Here is a 21,541-nt window from a genome sequence, read left to right on the forward strand (position 1 = left end):
TAAACAAGCCTTCTGCCTCCATCTCTTCTGCAGTCTCTGCTAACCTCTAGGCTAAGCAGAGTGGAGCGGGAGTTTTTATTACCAGTGGGCAAGATTCATTCTTGCCCCTGGCACCTCATTCTAGAGATGCCTTTTTGGTGCAGACGTAGTTCTGTCATGCCTGGAGAGAGCAGACGGGCAGACCTTGAGAATGGCACTGGGCATGAAATGCCTACATCACAGGGGATGGATTAGAGGAGATGTGTCAGTTGTATATACATGAGAGTGACATAGGCATCCCTCAAAGCAACAATGTTGGAATTGAGCTGCCTACCAAGCATAGACATCTCAATGCAGGAGATGGGTGTGTTAAAAAATTGTGGGGAAGTAGTCAAGATGAATCATTGTCATGCACCAGAAGGTCTAAAATCATAGAATCATAGAATAGTTTGGGTTGGAAGGGACCTTTAACGATCATCTAGTCCAGCTCCCCTGCAATGAGCAGGGACATCTTCAATGAGATCAGGTTGCTCAGAGCCCCGTCCAACCTGACCTTGAATGTTTCCAGGGATAGGGCATCTACCACCTCTCTAGACAACCTGTGTTCCAGTGTTTCACCACCCTCATTGTAAAAAAATTTCTTCCTTATGTCTAGTCTGAATCCACCCTCTTTTAGTTTAAAACCATTACCCCTTATCCTGAAGTCTGTCCCCATCTTTCTTATAAGCCCCCTTTAAGTACTGAAAGGCTTCAATAAGGTCTCTCGGGAGCCTTCTCTTCTCCAGGCTGAACAACCCCAACTCTCTCAGCCTTTCTTCACAGGAGAGGTGTTCCATCCCTCTGATCATTTTTGTGGCCCTCCTCTGGACCCGCTCCAACAGCTCCATGTCTTCCCTGTGCCTCACCAGAGCGGAGTAGAGGGGCAGAATCACCTCCCTCGACATGCTGGCCACGCTTCTTTCTATGCAGCCCAGGATACAGTTGGCTTTCTGGGCTGCAGGCGCACATTGCTGGCTCATATCCAGCTTTTCATCCACCAGTACCCCCAAGTCCTTCTCTGTAGGGCTGCTCTCAATCGTTTTGTCCCCCAGCCTGTATTGATACTGGGGGTTGCCCCGACCCAGGTGCAGGACCTTGCACTTATGCTTAGCCATACATTGAATAGTGTTATTCTTTAAAAGGGATGCTACCGTCTCACCAAGGATGAAGGTCAGACACACTGGTCTGTAGCTCCCAGGTTCCCCTCTAAAGCCTTTTTTATGGACAGGACTTGCACTGACAACCTACCGGTTCCCTGACTTGCAGCCCTGGCACTAGATGCCTGCCTACTTTCAGTTCCAAGTCATAATCTGTGTCCTGCGAGTTGAGGGATCCCAAATCACTTTACCTTCTGGATGCCACAGACACACAGCTCTCTGTTCAGGCATGAAGTGAGGACAGATAGCCCTGTTCAAGTCATGCTAAGCAGTCCTATTCATTTTGGCTACATGGAGGCAGCCTCCTAACTCTGGACTGAAATGCATAAGTGATTTGATTTTCCAAAAGCCTGGGTATAAAGGCCACTTGTCTGCTGAATTTTAATTTGCATTGTCTTGGTGGAACAGTCTGTGCTGCCATATCTTTTCCCTTAGGCTTCCTTACTAAGGTGGTTGCTGTGTCTGAAAGCTCATTGCATTCAGTAGTAATTTTCCCCAACTCCTCCATTATTTATTTTTAGATTTCAATGAGAAAAAAAACATACCCATCTACCACTTTAAGCACTGACAGCTATTTGGGATCAGAAGCAATGCCGAAACAATCATTCTTACACACTGCAACATTAAATTCCCTTAACCAAGCAGAAATTCAAAGTAGTGGAACAAACCCCACCCCAGAACTGTTTTATCAGCTATCCCCTTTTAAGAAGATTAAACTGTTATATTTCTCTGCTGCTGCTTTCATCTTCCCTCTGTGAGTGTCATCCAGGCCTCCAGGCAAGCATAGCTGCTTATCCTCATCTGGAGACTTCAAGTCAGGAAAAATGAGGTAGAGAGAGCAAAAAACACAGGTCAATAAGCAATGGGTATGTATGAGAAGAGCATGGTTAAAGAATGGAAGCCATGGCCAGGGCTGGATGTGTCAGGTCACATGTAAGTGGTTTTCTAAGACTACAGAATAAATTCAGAGCTAGGACACTGCTTGGAAACTTTTGTTGTGCACTGATACATTGATAGCCACTTCTAAAGGCATCCAGATCACTACTATAATTAACACCTATTATTGTTGTCTCTGTAGACGGGATATTAAGGCCACAATTTCCTATTAATTTACATCAATTAGTCCATCCAATTCATGGTTAAGGCATATTGGAGAAGCCAGCAAAGATGACTGCCTTGGGCAGAATTAAGTATGAAAAATAAGGCACATTGCAAAGAGACATTTTAGAGAAATACTTTCTTTTAGGATCTTCTCTCCATAATGCATTTCTACTTTCAGTCATATGAATAATTTGCCATAAGGTTCAATTTGTTGTCAAAAATAGCACTTAGCTGGTTTCATACATTTTAATACATCTTCATGATATATTAAATTCATGGATCACCTTGTATATACTGCTGATTTTAACTTTGACTGGTAAAGCTAAGCTTCAAGTTACTATTTGGAAGGTCTCAGGAATCCTATAAAGAAATGTAGCATCCTTTGGTGTTTGTAAAAATGCAAATTGTTGTTGTTTTAAATCAAACATGAAGAACTGGATTTCAAACCAAAGGTGGTATGGGGAAATGAGACAGCATTTTGTAAAAAGGACCCAATAATTGTAAAGATCTCTGAGTGCTGCCAGTAATTCTGTAAACTCAGCCATTTCTTTTGCTCCCTTCAACGAAGTTCTTGAGTCATCAGGAACTCGAAACAGAGCTGAATGGAGACACCTATTTAGTTTGGTTTTTAAGAGAGTATTTCAGTCTATGTTCCCTAAGCCACTCTTCCAGTCCTGCCCCAAGCTCCTTTGTCTTCCAAGCCCTACCACACAAGCTCTGGAGCTCTCCTTTTGCAGCTTCCTCAGTAATTCAGAACATGAGCACAGTAGCAAAGCACAGTAAAACCCTTCAAGTCTGAAGTCCTCTACAGGCTGCTGAGTCTGCATGACCATTGCCAGGAAGCTTGGGAAGTGTCTCCCAGAACCTTCCAGTTCCTTCCCAAGGTAGCTGCTTTGCTGCTGTATTTCCAAGCCCTTCCCAGTACTCTGAACCTTTTCAAATAAAAGGAACCAGTTGCATTATGTGGCAAGCACCTGCTATTTACAAAGGCACTAACAAAATTTCCGGAGGCTTTCTTTCTTGCATGCCATTTCTGTACCTCAGTTACAAGTGCACAACCAGAAGCCTGGGTAATGATGTGTTTTAACGAGCAGAGTCTCAAACGTGAAGTCATGTCCATGATTCCTATTTCAGACGTACAGCACTGTTGAGTTTTAGGACAACATGAAAAAGACAGTTTCTTGGAGAACGATGGTTAACTTTTATGGAAAGACTAGGATTCCTTAGGATGAATTCCACCTTAAGAACCAGGTTGAATCCATAGCCATCCTGCTTAGTGTTGCTCTACTAAGGTTTGATCAATTTGTAGAAATGTAGCTCTAACTTCCAGCTAATTGCTATTTTAGTTGGTGCTTATTATTATCACTTAACATTTATACTACAGCTCACCAAGCTTTTTCAATCACAGTTGACACATTAATCTACTAACTACTGTATAGGTAGATTGACTGAAGAATTTATAGTCTCATATAAATAGCAAATATAGTGTGTACATCAGTCACAATGTATAGTTAACATTGTGAATGCAGTTAGCTTTTTTATTTTTTGAAAGTAGGATGGAAAGGAGGGCACCCTGCTATTCCTCTTTCTCTTGACCCAGGGGGTTCCTCTATAGGGTAACAGGCCATACATTATCCTCCCTTCAACTTTGTATCTCCACAAGCCAAAAAAGCTAGGAGAGCTTTCAAAGTGAAGTGAACCTGTCAGAGGAGACAAGTCAGGGCTACAGAGTGCTAGCTGTATGAACAGGAGGGATGGAGCTGAGGCTTTCTGGAAAAAACCCCCACTAGATCCAAATGGTTGTGTCAAATGCTGCTCTGTTTGAGCATGGACACGTTTTTGTCTCTTGCAAGTACCAGTGCGTTCTTGGCTCCCGCCCCTTAATTTCCTTTTCTGTTGCCTGAATAGCAGCAAAAATAAAATATACTGCTGCAGCCGTGCTACTTTTTTCCTGGACACTCCAGGCATTGTGTGGGCCACTGCAATCAGGCTGATTTGCAAATCCTGAAACCAGCACCTTGTATCTTCTAAGTCCCTCAGTTACCTGCCCATGGTCCCATAGAACTTTGTTGAAACTATTATTTCCTGGTCTTCTATCTAATCCCTTTGGTGCCAATGTTGTAGGAAAGTGAGGAACAAAGCAAGAAAAGAGGCTTAGAAAAGAGCCTGTCACTAAAATAATTGTTTCTAAGAGCACACAGCTTCAATATCTTTGAAGAGTAACCCAAATCCAGAACAACATGGAACTCACCCATCTGCCACAAATCTCCCTTTACCTTCTACTTGTATACCGCATCTCCTATATTTGCCATTTCTTTCTGAGAAATAATTTGTCCTTTTTAAGATACGTGCTTTTTTAGCTTTGTACATGTGTTTGTGCAAAGATCTTGGAACTGGAGATCTACCAATAGCAAACCATCAGAGGAATTATTAGTGACTGTATACCAGATACATTTAAACTCTTCATTTATATTCTTGCACCTATTGTGGATATTCAGGCTTGCAGAAATTTCAGCTCAATGATCTGCCTGGAGAACTAAGTGTTTTTAGCAAACAGTAAGAAAAGCTCTCCAATACTTTCTGCTTAACTTTTTCATAACCAAGTAACGACCCATGTATTTCTTCCAAGACTAACTAACTAGTTCATTTGTGAAGAAAAGATTTCTAAAGCCATGTGGAATAGTGCCCTATAGTGACTTTACTGTCGTAACAATAAACATGACTTCAGAAGTGATATTCCACCCTTTTTTTAAAGCTTGCTTTCATTTTTCATTCTGCCTTTTGATCCTTTGTTAAAATCATGGCCTTTAAAAAGCTGGAAGGCATTTCGTAACATCCTCTGTTATTTGCAGAGCCCAGGTGAAGCCTATCATGCAAAGTGTCTAAAAAGTGCTGCCATTTCTATTAAGCCTTAGAAATGTCTGCTTTGAAATTCATTTGTAATCTTCCAGTGGCACAAACTTCCAAGAGGGTTTGCTTATTTGTTACTGCCCTTTGTGAAGTAGGAGTTGCTGGTGCCTAAGGCAGGGAAATGCAATGCACTACTAATTATTTGTCTCATGTTGCATCATAAATGGTTATTGGTTTGTCAGAGTAATTTATGCCAACCTTCATTAATAACTTACATGTGAACAACTCTATATAAAGTAACTTCAAAAAGAAATTTTGTCAAATTGTTTTCCCTCAAACTTTTAAAATCTAGTAATCAACCACATACTGCACTTATTAATGTCCACAGAAACCTCTAAATTTTACATGTGTGTCTGTAAAATAGAACAGGGGAGACAGGCAAACATTGAATTTTTGTAATTTTATCAATAGCCTTTTTCCCACACAATCCATGGGCTGTGATGAGCCCCAAACTTCCCCTTAACCTTTGATTTCTCTAGATGACAGCATGGTTGCTGCGTGTCCACGTACAATTGACCTCTGCTGGAGAGAAGGCAGCTTGCCAGATGCGCGTAATTGCTGACTGGTTTGCCCTCTGTTGAACTAATAAAGCAATTTGAGGCTACAATAACTACGTTCTGAGTTCACAGAGTGAGTTTCAGACTCATTCAGATTATTTTCAAACTTTAAAGTTTTGAAAATAATCTTAACTCTGCCCTACTGCACGTTCACCTGCTAATTAAGACAGATACATAATCAGCTAATGCCTACTGGCAGAATATAATGAGTTGGATAATATTATGGATTTGTGTTTAATGGGAAAATGTAAAATTAGTACACATCCTGGGGTATACTGAAATGACTGGATGTTTTTCATGAAATGCTGTTAAAAAGACATTATTGATCATAATGATTTTTTTTAAAAAAAATGAATATAATCATATCTTCTTGGAATATAAAAGTTTTATCCCTGTCTTGTAAAATTAGTGATTATACAATTTGAGTCCCTAGAACAAGAAATCCACAAAAATGGTGAGAGCTTTTGCTGTGGAAGATTAGAGAAGACAATGGTGAGAATGAGGTCAAAGAGAACAGAGCATCACTTGTAGGGAAATTAGTTATTCCTTCAGAGTTACTCCTCTTAACTGGGCTGGTTGTGTATTTTTCCTGTGTTCCTGAAGTTTGTCAGTCCTAGGATCACCTATTAAGAATATAGAGCAAGGCTTACTTCTCTCTAAATGACCTTACAATAGTTGACTCTGAGGACAAATTGTGTGTTTTTTATACTACCCTGGCCACCGAAGTTCTTTCCAAACTCTTCTGTATAGGATTTCCCATTATTCGATAATAATTTTTATCAGATCTGTCATTATGTTTCATGAGGGCTTTTTTACAGTTTTACTTTGATGTTTCCATTTTTGTGCTTTATTTTTATACTTTAAAAAGAGCAGATCACCTCTGGCAAATGTGAATATAACAAATATCGAAACTGTGTCCCACTGAACTGGGGTTTACAGTGTTTTTTTAAAAATGTCTTATGTGAGTTACTGGTAGAACATAAAATACCATTACTTTGTAACAAAAAATGTAGGACTTAACAGGCTTTGAAGACTTATTTATGACATATATCAGTGTGCCTGACACCATCACACAATGTGATAGCATGATATAGTCTATGATACCATGTTGCATGTATAGGATACCACAGCATCATGATTATATGTATACGATAGCATGTTAACAATAGCAGAACCTCATTATGCATCATGGAGAACCAGTCTGATCTGTCGATTCAGGAATACTAAATGACCACAAGGCCCTCTTAGGTCAGGAACAATTTAAAGGAATCCACTGAGTTTGCAGGGAATTTGCAAATGATGCACAATCCAAAGAAACCTAAACAAACCCTGTGGGATTTATGCTAAAGCTGAGACTAAGACCAACACTTCCAAAAGCAAACAGCAGTTTCTGAAGGTCAATTTTGAGTGCCTGATTTTGAAAGGGCCTTATTTTAATAAAAAGTTGCAAACCGAGGGCCCCAAACTTGAAACTTTCCAAATTGTGCATTTAAAACCATGGGCTCTTTTCCACATGCTCCAGCCTGCACAAGCAGAAGATGTTGCTCTTTAAGGACTCTTACAGGAGAGCAAGATATGAATCTTTCCTGCTTCGACACCAATTAAATTGAGAAACCATTATTTCATCACTGTGTCCTCACCCACAATGGATGCTGTTGTTCCTCTTCAGGGTTCTTTGTCTCCTGGCCAGGTGCAGTCCGGCTGGGTCTGGCAGGAACTGGAGGTGATGTGAATCTTTGATGGCTTTTCAGTGGTCTGGGTGTACCTCACTCTTCCCAGGACAGGCCCTGGCCCTGGAATGACAGTGGCTGGAGTTAGCGCTTCCTGCCAAAGCAAACCAAACCATGGCTCCAGGGACTGGTTGCAGAAGGGTACCTTTCCTGCTCTCTCTGACCAGAGGGCTGGAGAACAGTGAGTCGTATGTCCAGGACATCACGCTTTTAAAGAACAAACCATGGTACCAAAGAGCACATGTTTTCCTCCTGTGTGGGGCAACACACCTGTGTGCAATAAGAGGGAGAGGGAAGCTGGGTTATCTACACCAGAGGTGGATGTTATCTGCAGGAACATGGACTGCCTCCACCAGCTCTGCTTGGCTGCTCTCCCCCAGGAGATGGACGTGTCGGTGTGGGCAGAGGAGCAGGTGTGCTGCTAGAAGGAGTCTGGTCCTCCTCTCTGGTGCTTGTCCCCACAGGAGTGGTGTGAGGAAACAGGGACGAAACAAAACACCTGCCTTTGGGCAGCCTTGCCCTTGTCTAACCATGAAAGCTGGGCATCACTCGCCTGCTCTGGAGCTCTCCCTGTTCTTCCCAAAGGGACAGGGCCTCAGCAGGAGCCTGCTGCCCTCACGACTGTTGGCCAGGCTGCAGTGGGGCTGATGGCCAGGCTGCAGTGGGGCTGATGGCCAGGCTGCAGTTGGGGCTGATGGTCAGGCTGCAGTGGGGCTGATGGTCAGGCTGCTGTGGGCTGATGGCCAGGCTGCAGTTGGGGCTTATGGTCAGGCTGCAGTGGGGCTGATGGTCAGGCTGCAGTGGGGCTGATGGTCAGGCTGCTGTGGGGCTGATGCCCAGGCTGCAGTGGTGGCGATGGTGAGGCTGGCATGGCGGGGATATCTAGACAGCTTTGAGGGTGATGGCTAAGCCACTGAAGAGCCGATGGCTGCTGCCATGGGGATGGTGGCAAGGGTACTGTGGAGGTGGTGGTGGGTGATGGCTAGGCGGCTGTGGGGCTGACGGTGATGCCGTTGTTGGGCTGGTAGCCAGGCTGCCGTGCAGGGGAGAAGCCTGCGCCACTGTGGGGGTGACACCCAGGGGTGACAGCGAGGGGACCTCGCAGCGGCCGGGGGAGCCCACTTCAGGCCGGAGTTGCTGGGGGGCAGGCGCGGGGGCCCAGGCCCGCCGGAGCCCCGGGCGGGGCGTCGGCCCCCTCCAGGAGGCCCCGCCGCCGCCACCTGCCCCTCGCCCCCCGCGGCCCCGCCCCAGCCCCGCCGGGCGCTGCTGGGCTGACGGGGGGCGGCGGCGGCGGGGGTGTCGCTGCCGGGGGCGCGCGGGCGGAGGAGGAGGAGGAGGAGGAAGGCGGCGGCAGCAGCTCTCGGGAGGAGCCTGTCCAGCGTGAGACAGCACATTCAGCCGCCGGCGGCGGTCCTGCTGCAGCGGCGGGCGGCACGGCACGGCACAGCGCGGCACGGCACGGCACGGCACGGCAGAGCGCAGCGCCGCGGGCAGCAGCCGTTCGGGCAGCGGGCAGTCGCTCCGCTCCCCCGGCGGCGGGGGCTCGGTGAGGGCTGCGCGGCGCCGGGAGCCTCTCCGCATCGCCCGGGCGCCGGCGGAGGTGAGGCACCCGCGGGGGGCGGCGGGGCCGGGACGCGGCCGTGCCGCGGCGGAGGGGGCGAGCGGGGGCTCCCGTTGGGGGCCCGGCGTTGGCGGCGGAGGAGCCGGGCGAGGGGGCCCTCCTCGGGATGCGCATCGGCCGCGGAGCGTCGGCGCGGCCGCCCGAGGCGCTCCCCGGGCGCCCGGCCCGGGCTGGGTTAGCGGGCATCCCCCGGCTGCCCCGCAGGAACCGGCCGGCCCTCGCCGGGAGGTGGGCTTTCCCACCCCGGCGGCTCGTCGCTGGGAAGGGAGCGGGCGGGGAGGGCTGCGGTGAGCCCCGCCGGCCTCCGCCGCACCTGCTCCAGTCCCTGGGGCTCCTCCCGGCCCCGGCCCCGGCCCCGGCCCGGCCCCTTCGCCGTCCCGCTCCCCCGCGAGGGGCTGCCGCAGGCTCCCCGGCTTGTGTCTCAGCGCCCAGCAGCTTAAAGCAAAGGGGGGGTGGGAAAAAGTTTCCCATCTTTAATTCTTTGCACAGCGTGAGCAACAGCGGGTTTGCTCAAGTCCACGACGACAGCAGACAGAGAATTAGATCTTTTCCCGTTCCTAAGGTGATTCCCTAAAAGGGTGAGAGAAGGAGGGAATCAGAGAGGCCTTTTTCACTAGTAGTCCATTGAAATACATTTTCAAAAGGATGTTATTACGGTTTCGTCGCCCTGGAATCCCCCTGGGTCAGCAGAGAGCATAAGGCCCCTAGATATTTCCTAGACAAAGCCCCTGTCTTACTGACTGGAACAAAGTATATTTGTCTGTCAATATTGGCATTGACAGAAAGTACAAATTTCAACTATAAATACATATAAAATAAGGATTCTCAACAGACCAAGCGATCTAACCTGCTATTATAGGGGGGATGAGATAGAAAGACCTGACATGAAGTTGGCACGTGGCTTTGGCACTTGCACCTGGTAATTTATCCTGACATACAGGGTTTTGTCAGCTCTTCGCTTCTGCATGAGGACATTAAGTTACCTCTGAAATGGCTCTAAATATCATGAAACACTGTGCTGCAAAACCTGTTTCAGAATGGAAATCCAAATCCCAGGACCATCTATCTCCTGACAGATGGTATTATCTGAGCCACCGAGGAATTTCAGTTCTGTTACTACCAATGTGCTTTGTTGAAGTCCCTCATTTGTTCTTGCTAAGTTAATGGGAAGAAGTCATATGTTTTCTTTTCTGATTCTTTTAAGTTCCTCTTTTTACTTTCTTTCCATTTGAGAGGACATCTCTAGTAACAGTCTCCACACTTAGTGAAGGTGGATAAAATTCCTTCTATAATTTCTGTGTAGCGTTTCTCAGCAAGAATGGGTCTCCTCAACACAAACCTTGGGGCTGCACCCAGGTCTTTGCCCCTGGGAGTGCTCACTCTGATAACCATCCTCTGCTTCATTTTGTTTTCCCAAAACCATCTATTTATAGTCCATGGAAATAGAAAATGTGTTGCCCCTTCTCCACCTTCTTCTCTGTTCACAGACTATTTTGAGGATTGGGACTTGCTATCCTCTTCCTTGATATGTGAAAGACTTCTGAGGGCCAGGTATGTGGAGGTCCAAGAGATTGTTTAGAGTCAGATTAGCTAGATTTTTCCTAGCTCTAAACACCTCTGCCTCAAATTAGTCTGCCCTAAAAATGCATTAACTGCAGTGCTGCCTTATCCACAGTTTAAGAGAGGAATCTTTAAAGGAGCAGCAGTAAACCACACCCTACTACACATGCAGTAATTATTGAGAATTTGGAAATCTGGCTACTCAAAGAATAGTCAGGCAAATACTCTTTTGTACCCTGCAGATCTTAATTTAAGAAGCTGACCTTCCAGCTCTTTCTATAGGAGGAAGGGCAGTGAGCTGCCCTCCTTTGTCATGCCTTTCGGTGGCTATTTTTTTCATTATTGAAATACATTTGTTTGTTTCCCAGTTTGTGTTTTTCCAGCTTCAGGTTCCTGGTTCCTGTTATGTCGTCTCTCATAGATAAAAGCCTTGCTTTAGCAGCTGTCTTCAGTGTACGTACTCTAAATGATGTGGCAAGAACTTACCTGCTTTATTTTCAAATAAATTAACAGATCAAGTGTATTGATCTCCTTTTCTTTTGTAAGACAGGTTTCAAGAATCATTCCTTGCTGCCATCAGTTTTCCAATCTGAAAGAAGAGAGAGAGGGAACACTAGATAGAGCTGGATGTGATGGGTTGTGGTAGAGGTCTCACCATTGCAGGATACTGGACAATGAGGTGAAATGGGCTGGGAGGGAAAAAGGTAAGGGAGTGAAATAGAAAAACGTAAGGGTACAGAAAGGCATTGCTGTTTTTCAAAGCTTCACCAACTCCTGCTAATGATTCAGGTAATCATGTGGGATCTTCCAGCTCCTCAAACTTGACTTCTTTTCACAGAGGTTTAAAATATGTTCATGGTCTCTCCCTAGGACTACTCAGGCTGATTAACTAGTGCTACGCCTTGAGTGCCCTGTTGAGCTCCTTTGGTTTGGTTTGACCAATAACAGGAGTAGTAATTAGGAATCTTTCAGAGTCACTGATGCCTAGTGCCAAAAGGAGCCATTACTTGGAGGTGGTAGTGGGATGTTAACAGAAAGATTCTCCCTGTCCTACCCATGGGCTTTAATTTTCAGGGAGGTTAGAGGGAGATAACACTGAAATCCCCACTGAGGTGCATGGGGAAATTCGTATCTGCAGCAGTAAGGTCTCAGGCTTTCTGCAGCCGTAGCCAGACATCATGACCTCGGTGTAATACTCATCTGATATTTTCATATTTTTATTAAAAACCTTAAATGAAACAAGCCGTAATGACTGCAGATGTAGTCTGTGTGTAAAAGGGACATTTTCCAGCAGGAATACTGATGGAGTATGCTGGCAAAGTGCCCTTAGTACAGATGCATCTGGTATTAGTAAAACTGTGCTTTTGCCGGTGCAGCTTATTTTAGCTCATCTGAGCAACACAAGTTATACAGGTGAATACACATTTATGTGTATAAGGGAGCTTGCTTTCCAGACGAGGGATCATATGGCCTTCCACCCAGCTGAGCTATATAGGCAGGCAGAAATGGTAATGCAGGAATGGTACTGCTTAAAAACCAGAAAATTTGAAAAATCCGAAAAAAAGTGTCTGAAAAGCTGCCGTGGCAGCCTGAGACCCTGGCTCAGTCTAAATCTCAGATAGACACAATATGTCCCTTTTGCTACTTGGTAATTATCCATCTAAAACCCTGCTAGCTCTTTTTAGTCAGACATGACATTCGGAGCTGTTGTTCACTTGGCCATCTGCAAGCACTCAAAATAAGGCAGTATACAGTATACATGAGTTTGTTCCCCCAATACTGTTCATTTTAGGTGGCATCATCTTGCCAACTTTTCTGGGAAATGGCTACTTCCAGGCAGATGGCAGGAGCTGCAGGAAGCTGTGAAGCAGACTGATGTGGGAGCCGCTAGATCTCAGAGAGGCAAGACACCTCTGATCATCTGTGAGAGCTATGACGTCCCGTCTCCTCCTGAGCTTAAAACTATACCCCCTCTTTTTTTTTACTGTGCTGCTTCAGCACTTTTTGTTTTCCCTTTTGAGGCAAAAGTGTTCTGGTGAGTGTCCAGGAGTGCATTGCAGCAGCAGAAGGCATGGAGGAGGAATGACAGTTCTGGAAGTGTTTTGTGGGCAGCACACCATAACTCCACGCTGAACTTTTAAGGGCAGAGGACTCAGGCCTGTCGCTACTGACAGTAATAGGAGTTTCTCTGTGACTTCTCTGGTGGTGAATCTAGCCTCTAGAGTGATGGCAGGAGCCAGCTGTGTACATTGTTTGAAAGCCATGAGATGTCTCCAAACCCTGTTGAAGCCAATGGGAGTCTTTGCATTGAATTTGGATGAGGTCCTGTGTAACTGCTGCTTTGACCTGTGTGCAGATACCTGTGTTACCTGATGAATAATCGCTGCTCAGATGACTCTTGTGATTTTTGGCTGTTAATCTTAGAGTAAAAGTACATGCTATCCTATTTTCATATTTAACACTGCTCCCATGCATGTGGGCCAGCTTGCCTGAGCTGGAGAGACAGTTCACATCAACCTGAGGAACAAACCTCCCTGGAGCCCTTCTGGACCAGTGCAGTTCTACCCTGTGTATTACTCTCCAGGTGCTGGCTGACTGTCCCTGCTTGGCCCTGGAATAATTAATGAGTAATTCGGCAGAGAAAGAGGGCTCATTTACTGCCGCTCAGCAGAAAACAATTACAGAGGGAATCTTTTAAGGACATAGCTTTTTGTTTCCAGTCAGATCTTCTTCTCTTCACATTTCCTTTCCTTCTTGCTGTCATTCTCTGAGGCTTATCCTTTTCTCTCTTCCTCAATACTAGCCTTAACACCATGTTCCCTCCTCACTGGTCTTCCTTTCCCTTTTGTCTTCTCTCCCTGAGGTAGAACTGGGTTTAGTTCCTTGTTCTTTTCTCCCTCCATCTGTGGTGTGGTACAAGTAATTCCAAATCCTGCTCCTCAGTTACTCATTTTTCCGTTCAGTCCAGCAGAAAGACGCGGTGTGTTTTGTGTTCAAACAATGGGGAGCTATAATAAGGCAAAGATACAAAACTGTCTAGTATGATTAAATATAAATAAATATAATGGAGGCTATATTGTTTATCTATTTATATCAATATCTCCAAGCCTTTTCTAATGCTTGATTCTAATATTTCCAGGCTGAATTTGACAGAAAAAGCTATCCCCCAAGCTATGCTATGTTAGTATTGAAAGTTAATCACTGTAGGTCCTAGACCACATGCAGGGGAAATACGGATCTCTCTTGCTTTAAACTGTTCATCCCTCCCGTTCTGTATCCATTAACACAGATCTTAGCTTTTAAAGTGCATAGACAGTGGTATTAAATCCATACTATTCAAAGCATGCTCTTGTTTCATGTTTTGCACATTAGGCCACCACTGTTAGGATCAGAGTGGTTACCAGGTCACTTGGTAATTGGGGCAAAGACATTTCAAATGATTGCTATTGTATATTTTCAGAAATTAAAATATATGACAAAACAGGGTCACAGGAAAAAAAAAAAAACAGACTGCCATCTAATATGGTTCCTTGTATTTGAACCTGTCTGTCCTGGTTTAAGGACTGTTCCACTGACTGAGCATTTCAAATAATTTCTTCTCTGATTCTCACAGCACAAAGTCGGGGGACTATCTAAACTCATGTGACTTGCTTCATAATACATGTTTGTCTTCTCTTTAAGTAATATAAAAGAGTCACCGTTTTCATTAATCACACTATTCAGAGTTGTATGACATCGATTTTTTTCATCGGTTTGTTTCTAGTTACATTTTGAACAGTTGCTGAACCAGAAAGTGGTTTGTATCATAATCTTGAAGGAGTTCAGATCTCAATTTGCCCCTAAATGAATTCTTATTTTCTTTGTCCTTTTTTAGCTCTGTCTGCTCATAGAGCTTTGTTACACACTCATAGCAGTTTGTTACAGATTATCGACTTCTGCCAGTCTTCATTGCCTAGGAACACAAATTACCTCTGGAAAAAACAGAGAAAAGATAATTCATGTTATATATATGTATGGGTGTAAGCTGTGTGGTGCATTAAACAATGAATGGCTTACAAATCTATAACCTTTTGGAATGAAACAAGAAATTTGACCTAAATCATACCCCCTAGTGTGCAGTTAGCTATTCATGTACGTAATCTGCTGCACTTGGCAAAGCCTGTGAATGTCGTATTCCTGCCTTTCACTATCTCCATAGTAGTAATAATAATACAAAAAAATTGTGCTGATGGGATAGGAGGGTATTGTACTGGAGACAAAAAAACAGTGATGCCATTCTCTGTTTGTACTGAAAGAGCCCGTGGGAAAACTGTCCCATTATTTCCCACAATATTTTCTTTTTCACAGAAAGTTGATTAATAGCAAGAAAACAGAGGAAAGCCTAGCTTCTCAGCCTTTATGGGCCTCTTCAAATATATTAAAAACACCCTGTGCAAATTCAGCACTATTTTTATCTGATAATTACAAATTACAGAGCTTTAGTTTTTTTCCCATATCTTTAAAGTATAGAACTCAAAAGATGACGGTAAATTATACTCTCCGGAAAGGGCTAAGATGGAAAAAAAAGATGTTGCAACCTTATTACTGATGTTCTCCACACCTTTTACAGCAGCCCTTCCTTTATGTACATAACATTTATTGGTTTTTATTGTTTACTTATCAATGAATCAGAGGGCAGGGAAATAAAAAACTAGAGACAGACACACTGACATACGAACATGAGTCTTTTTGAACAAAATTATAATATAATGCAGTATTAGTATTAGTCAATACTAGTATTGATTTTAAAGTATTTAAATAAAGATCATGTCTCCTCAGTGTTGATTCAGTAAATTTTTAATGACACAGCTTGAAGTTTAATTACAAGTTCTTCCCAAGAAGGTTTCTGATCTCACTAAACTAAGTGAAGAATTAGGCGTAAGTATAATTAAAGTCAGTGGCCTCCCATTTTTTGTATTATTTTTCTTAAAATACTGTATGTATCTATAAAGCTATGATATCTATGAGAAAGCACTGCTGTGCTTTCTCATATCACATAATGTCCATTTCTGCTAAAGGGCTGACTGTATTACTCACACCTGCATTCCCTCTTGTGATACTGCAATGATTTGTAGACTTTTTAAACTACGGTCCCTTCTTAATCCTCAAGACTTTCTGTTGGAACCAATAAGTCCATACATTTTACAGTTTAATGTGTCTGGAAACCAGACATGGACCATTTCTGATTGCCTTGTGAACCACCAGTCCCATATTCTGAGAACCACTAGTAAAAGTTGATTTATTTTCCAAAAATATCTATACCATTGGGTTCCTCATTTGAAGAGAACTGGTGACATCTAACTAATGTCCTGGGCTCAAATTCTGGAGCTGAGGTCCTGGTGCAATAAGTCGTGCACTGAGGCTTACTTCTGGAGGAGTCCTGCAGTGCACTCCAGAAATGCGATTGCCCCATCATTCCGGCTGGGGACTTGTTTGCTTCTGCTCTCAGTCAGCCGATTTGCCAGGGTTTCTTCTCTGTGGAAACCAGGGCACTTGAGAGGTACATGTGTGCGTGGGAGAGAAGAGTTCATGTGCAGCCAGCCTTGCCTTGGTAGGAAGCTGTGATTAAGGTGCAGAGCATGCCCACATCTTGAACCTGGGACACACACCTGAATTCCACAAACTTGAAGTTCTTGTGCTGCCTGGGAAGCTCAGGTAAATCTAGACCGACAAAATGGTGTAGAAACAGAATGCCAAATTGCAATCCTCAAAAATCTCTGCTTGGCTCTCCCCTAGTTCTTGAAGCACATGAAGTCTCTAAAAACCTTCTTTTTCACCTTAGAGTTCTGCTTCTGAATATGTTCTTACCCTTGAACCCCCAGACTCTACAGCCTGGGCGTCCACTGTCTGTCTCTTCTAGGCTGATTCATCTAGTTTGTGTTTCCTGAGCCCATCTGTCAGACTGTGTGCTCCACGACAAGCTGCAGCTGATGGTGTGTGCTCGCTGTTTTGGTGCACCTTGGTTTTAACAGGACTCACCTAAGGTAAAGGGGTCTCAGGTAATTTTTTGCCTTTGCTTAAAGAGATTTTTGCCTTAATCTATGCTCTAATCAGCAAGCTACTCTGCAGTAGGCACCCTCCCAGTCTTTCCCACTGAAGCTGCTCCATGTAAGTCTAAAGTATTAAAGATTCTTTGGGCGTGACAGGACACGTGGGAAAAAGAGGAAGAATTCTTGAGCGCTTTGCTTCAAGCACCCAGTGAGAAAGGCGAGTCTTGGGCTCCAGATACTAAATACAGCATTGTATTTTAAACTAAACAGTCATTGCGTGTAATATAAACTAACCCTGAATCAAAGACTGGAACCCAGGGGCCTCAGTTAGGGACTAATGTTCGCTCTCTTGCATCTGCTTCTTCTGCTCCAATGAACCTTTGCTGAAAAAAAAGTAACAGAAAATAGCTTCAATGGTTAAGAATGCAATCTCCATTCCTCTAGTCTTTCTCACCCATTAGCCAACAGTCACCCTAGGGAGGTGGGTTTCAGTCCTCTCAAGACAAAAAAAACCCCAAACCCCCCAAAACCAAACCAAAACACAAACAAACAAAGCCCCCAGAAAACATGTTTCTCCCATTTGGGTGGAATACTTCAACCACAGAGAAGATATGTAGAAGACATAGACTTCTTGGTTCTCAGTCCTCTCCCATATTCAAATTCTTTGCAGTTCTTTATATGTCCTTTAAATTATGCTGTTAGATATCTGCATTTAACATCTTGCCTTTTTGTCTTAGCGTATCTTTTTCCACTTATGTGGATGAACGGGGATGATTGGCTAAGGCTAGCTCTGATGGTTCATGTCGCTTTGTTACTACAGCCAAAGAAGCCCTGGGAAGTACAAAGGGAATGGTAGTGTTGTTTCTTCCACTTTGATTCCTTAAAAATTACGAGAACTCATATGAGATATTCTGCATATTTCTTACAGCCAGGGCTCTTCCCTACTTTCTAAATCTTTCGTTGTATTGACTTCAGAGATGAAATCAATGTGTAATATTTTTAGCCTAATTACATCCTTACAAATATCAGCCACAAAGCAAAGCATATTTTTGTTTTAAGAAAGAAATGATATCTGGGTAAGTCTTCCAGCAAAACCTGTATGTCGACAGCATAGCTTGTTCTTTGATGTCTGTCTGGCAGTTGTCATAACTGGGTTAAGCAGCAGACACTAGAGCATGCATTTTTTATGTTTGGGTAAATGGCTTTAAGTATCAGTTTGCTGGCCATATACCGCTAGGGTTATCTCGGGAGGAGGGCAGAAAAGTCAGAAGGGTCAGTTTTACCCCCCATAAGGAGTGGAAGTACATGTTTTAATGTCTGAAATGTTTGCAGGATGGAGAAAATGAGTCTTTGTTCCATTTCAGGAGAGACTAGCAGACATCTTGAAGTGAAATTCTACGTTAGGTCTTAGTAAGTCATTAAATATACTCCTGGGAGGCACTTTGGTACTGTTATGATGAACCAGATATTTTATATAGGTTTTGAAGAAGTGGTGATATCAATGATAGCAGCAGATACCTTTGAAATCTGAGCATTATATAAGAAGTGCATACAAAAGAAATTGAAATCAGAAACATGAAATACAGGGCTTTTTTTTTTCTGGATAAGTGACCTGCAGCTTGAGGATTAGATTCTGTCATCTCTCTCACATTATCCATCTCTCAAATCTTATCAATTTATAGCTTGCGTTTGGTTCTCTTTGAATGTCAGAGAACTTTTTTAAACTATCCTGCTAGGTCCTGCAGTTCCTTTCTGGAGCAAGCTGGGAAATTCACAGAAGATAACATAGCACAACTAGTAAGTTCCCCACACTAATGTGTGGGGAATGTAGAGTCACAAAGATTCAGAATTGTGGTAAATCCATTCCCAGCCATATGCAGAGCCACATATGGAGCCTTGCATTTTACTGCAGCCAAACAGTAAAAGATAAGAGAAACAGAAGCTGATAGAGAGGGAACTGACCAAGAATACCTAGAAATCTTGTATTCTACAAGATCAAAATGTTGTCAGGCATGCAACTGGTTGTTTTGTTAAAAACATCCACTCTTCATACCTGGGACACAATTGCTGAGTCAGATCCTGAGGAGATAAAAATCAGTATTGGCTGCATCATTGAGGATCATCTCCCAGCACCATATCTGAGATCATTGTGCAGTTATAACTGTGCTCATTAATGCTTATTGAGGGAAAATCCAAGACACTTGAAAGGACCTATTTAAAATCTAGTTTTCTTTGAGGTGATACATGCAGTTGGTTCTGTGGAACTCAATATAAAGGGAGGATATTTGGTGGGAGATGTGCAGCAGCTTTGCTAGAGTGACCCGTTGGTATGTAGTACTTAAATTCATTCTAATCCTAGCTGGAATGTCATGTGTTTGTTACTTATCTCCAGCAAGTTGTTGCCAACAGCTTCTTCTCTTCAACCTTGATGGCTCTTCCATGGAACTATGCTTGTTGGAACTGAAAAGGTCATGGTAAATTTAAGAAGCTAAGGGGGCATGAGAGAATGGGATGATGAGCAGGTGATGCTTCATTGCCACTATGCCTGCTGCTGGAAGAATGGGCAGTAGTAGAGCTTTGCTTTTACACTGCTTTGTAGGGACCCTATAATTCTGCTGTAACTGAGTTCATTTTGTAGAAGGGCCATTATGGAAGAACAAGAGTGAAAAGAATAAACGGTAAGAGATTATAAGGGGAGCACTGAGCAGTTGTGGGTACATATCTCACACCCTGTCAGCCTCAAAATAAATAGGCTAGAGATGCACTGACCTGTTGCATAGCAACCAGGAGGAAGCACAGAACCAAATCTCTGGATGCTGTGATTTGTAAACCTTTACAGAACAAAGTACAAGACCTTTACCCATCTGCTAGAACTGTTCAGAAGCTGAAGGATAAAAATGGTACATTCCCTGAAATCTAAGACTTAACAACCATTTGTATTTATAGATAAATACACAGATGCAGTGTAAAAAGCCTGACTGTTTTGCCTCAAGGTTATGTAGAAAAAATACCTAGTCTCTCCAATTTTACTTAGTGTTTCCCTGAATTCATCACAGAGGAGATTCCTTAAAATACTGCAAATGTTAAGTTTTTGCAGCTGCAAATATTTGCCCATTGTTGTGATCTTGTAAACATTGATATGCCTATTTAGCAAAAGTATTTATGTTATTCGACTGAAGTCAAGTACAAATTCTGATGCATGATGAAAAGAGGTACTCCTATGTTTACTTAAAAATTGCTGTCAAGAAGATTATTCTAGCCCCTCTTGCCCATTTGAAGTGTGTTTCAAACATTATTTTCAAATGAATACCATGGATTAGAATGCATTTATGCTAGGGTAGCAGCTCCCTCTGGTTTCTTGCAGACCAAAGATATTTATCTGCTTTCTACAATTTCATATTTTGCATGCACACTTTACACTTGTAAAAGTCATAGGTAGATCCCATGGGAGTTTTTTCTGTTGTAAAAATGTGTAATATTCTTAACTGTAGGAAATGTGTTAGTTTGTACAAAATAGAGACAAATATGGTACATAACAGAAATGAATAGTTTTTTTCCGGTAGAAAACTCCATATGTAATAGTTTCAATAGTAATAGTACTCCCACTCTATAAACCCATTCTTTAAAACCAAAAATCACTGAGTAAAGTATTTTATTGTGCAACTTCCTTTGCCTTCCAAACTAAAGACATTTTGCAGTTTTGGACTTGAGTAACTGGCTCTTTATGAAGGTATATGAATAATACATGTACAGCATCTACAAGTACTAGATGCTGCCTATTTATTTTAGAAAAGTATATTAATGAATCAATTATTTATAATTAGTTATATAGGATGACTAATGCCATATGTAACAGTATTTAATGAACCCCTGTGGTAATTGCAATGGAGATGATAATGAAAAAGACAACATAGGAAATCACAAAACAGGGAAGACACTGAGGCTTATGGAGTGGTGAATATAGTTCTACTCTCGTGCAGCCTACTGAATGAACAGCATGTAAAAATCCCCCCAAAACCAACAGGCAATAAAATCTGTAGGCTTTTTTATGTCCTACCAGATTTGGAAACTTAGGTTTCTTTTTAGATGAGCTTGGTGATAGCATACAGACAAGATGCTTTTCTAGGAGATACAAAGAACAGGCTTTAAGAGGAGGGAGATGTTATATCTTATTTTCTTTTTCTGCTTATAAAAAGTGTGCACTGTCATCATTTTCTTTGTTTTTATTTCATTCATTATACATTGGGCACTTTGTGCTTATTTTTTCTTATATTTAGTCCCAGATATGTACATGTGTTGCCACTCTTTGTTCCTCTGTAACTCTGTGGTTTTATTACTCTGGCAAGTATCAATTTATTAGTTCTGCAATTGTAGTAAACCTTTTTAGATGCCTGTGGCTGTTCAGCGCTCATATAAATGGTTCAAAAAAATATCTGCTCAAATATTGTGATGCTGATCATTGATAAAGACCTTGTAGCTTATTATAAAACTGTAATAAGTCTATTGGCTTCTACCTGTAAAAGTACTTGCATGGCTTTTAGTCCAGTTGAGGGTAAAATGCTGCTGTTTGCATCTTCCATGCTTACGTGCTTACCGCTGCCGCTAATGAAATGGTCATGAGATGTCACTACCTGTGTGATAAGCTTAGGGGAGCAGTTCTGCGCATGTTCTGTACAGTGGAGAAGTTTGTACAGACACCATTATTGTTTTAAGGTGAATGTAAATGGTCTTTCAAAGATCTTGTTTCATACACTGACAAGGTAAAAGGAACTGCTGGGAGCATATTAAGGACAAGATTCTTCTCACTGAGTCCGAGACATTTACAATGGAGATTTTTAGAACTTAACTGATCACCCAG

General features: G+C 43.0%; 2 protein-coding genes across 5 annotated transcripts in view; one reads left to right on the forward strand and one right to left on the reverse strand.

Moving 5' to 3' along the window:
* LOC142405439 (serum paraoxonase/arylesterase 2) overlaps positions 1 to 21,541 on the reverse strand; it is a 281,937-nt gene that overhangs the window by 103,233 nt on the left and 157,163 nt on the right. The gene's annotated exons all lie outside the window — the stretch shown is intronic.
* DYNC1I1 (dynein cytoplasmic 1 intermediate chain 1) overlaps positions 8,885 to 21,541 on the forward strand; it is a 196,757-nt gene continuing 184,100 nt past the window's right edge. For 2 of the 3 annotated variants that reach the window (XM_075492855.1, XM_075492856.1), the window contains exon 1: positions 8,885 to 9,073. The gene's annotated coding sequence lies outside the window, so the exon portion shown is untranslated. The remainder of the gene's footprint in view (positions 9,074 to 21,541) is intronic. The other variant, XM_075492857.1, reaches the window with a different exon arrangement.

This window comes from Mycteria americana, chromosome 2 (genome assembly GCF_035582795.1).
Source record: "Mycteria americana isolate JAX WOST 10 ecotype Jacksonville Zoo and Gardens chromosome 2, USCA_MyAme_1.0, whole genome shotgun sequence".
Taxonomy (NCBI): Eukaryota; Metazoa; Chordata; class Aves; order Ciconiiformes; family Ciconiidae; genus Mycteria; species Mycteria americana.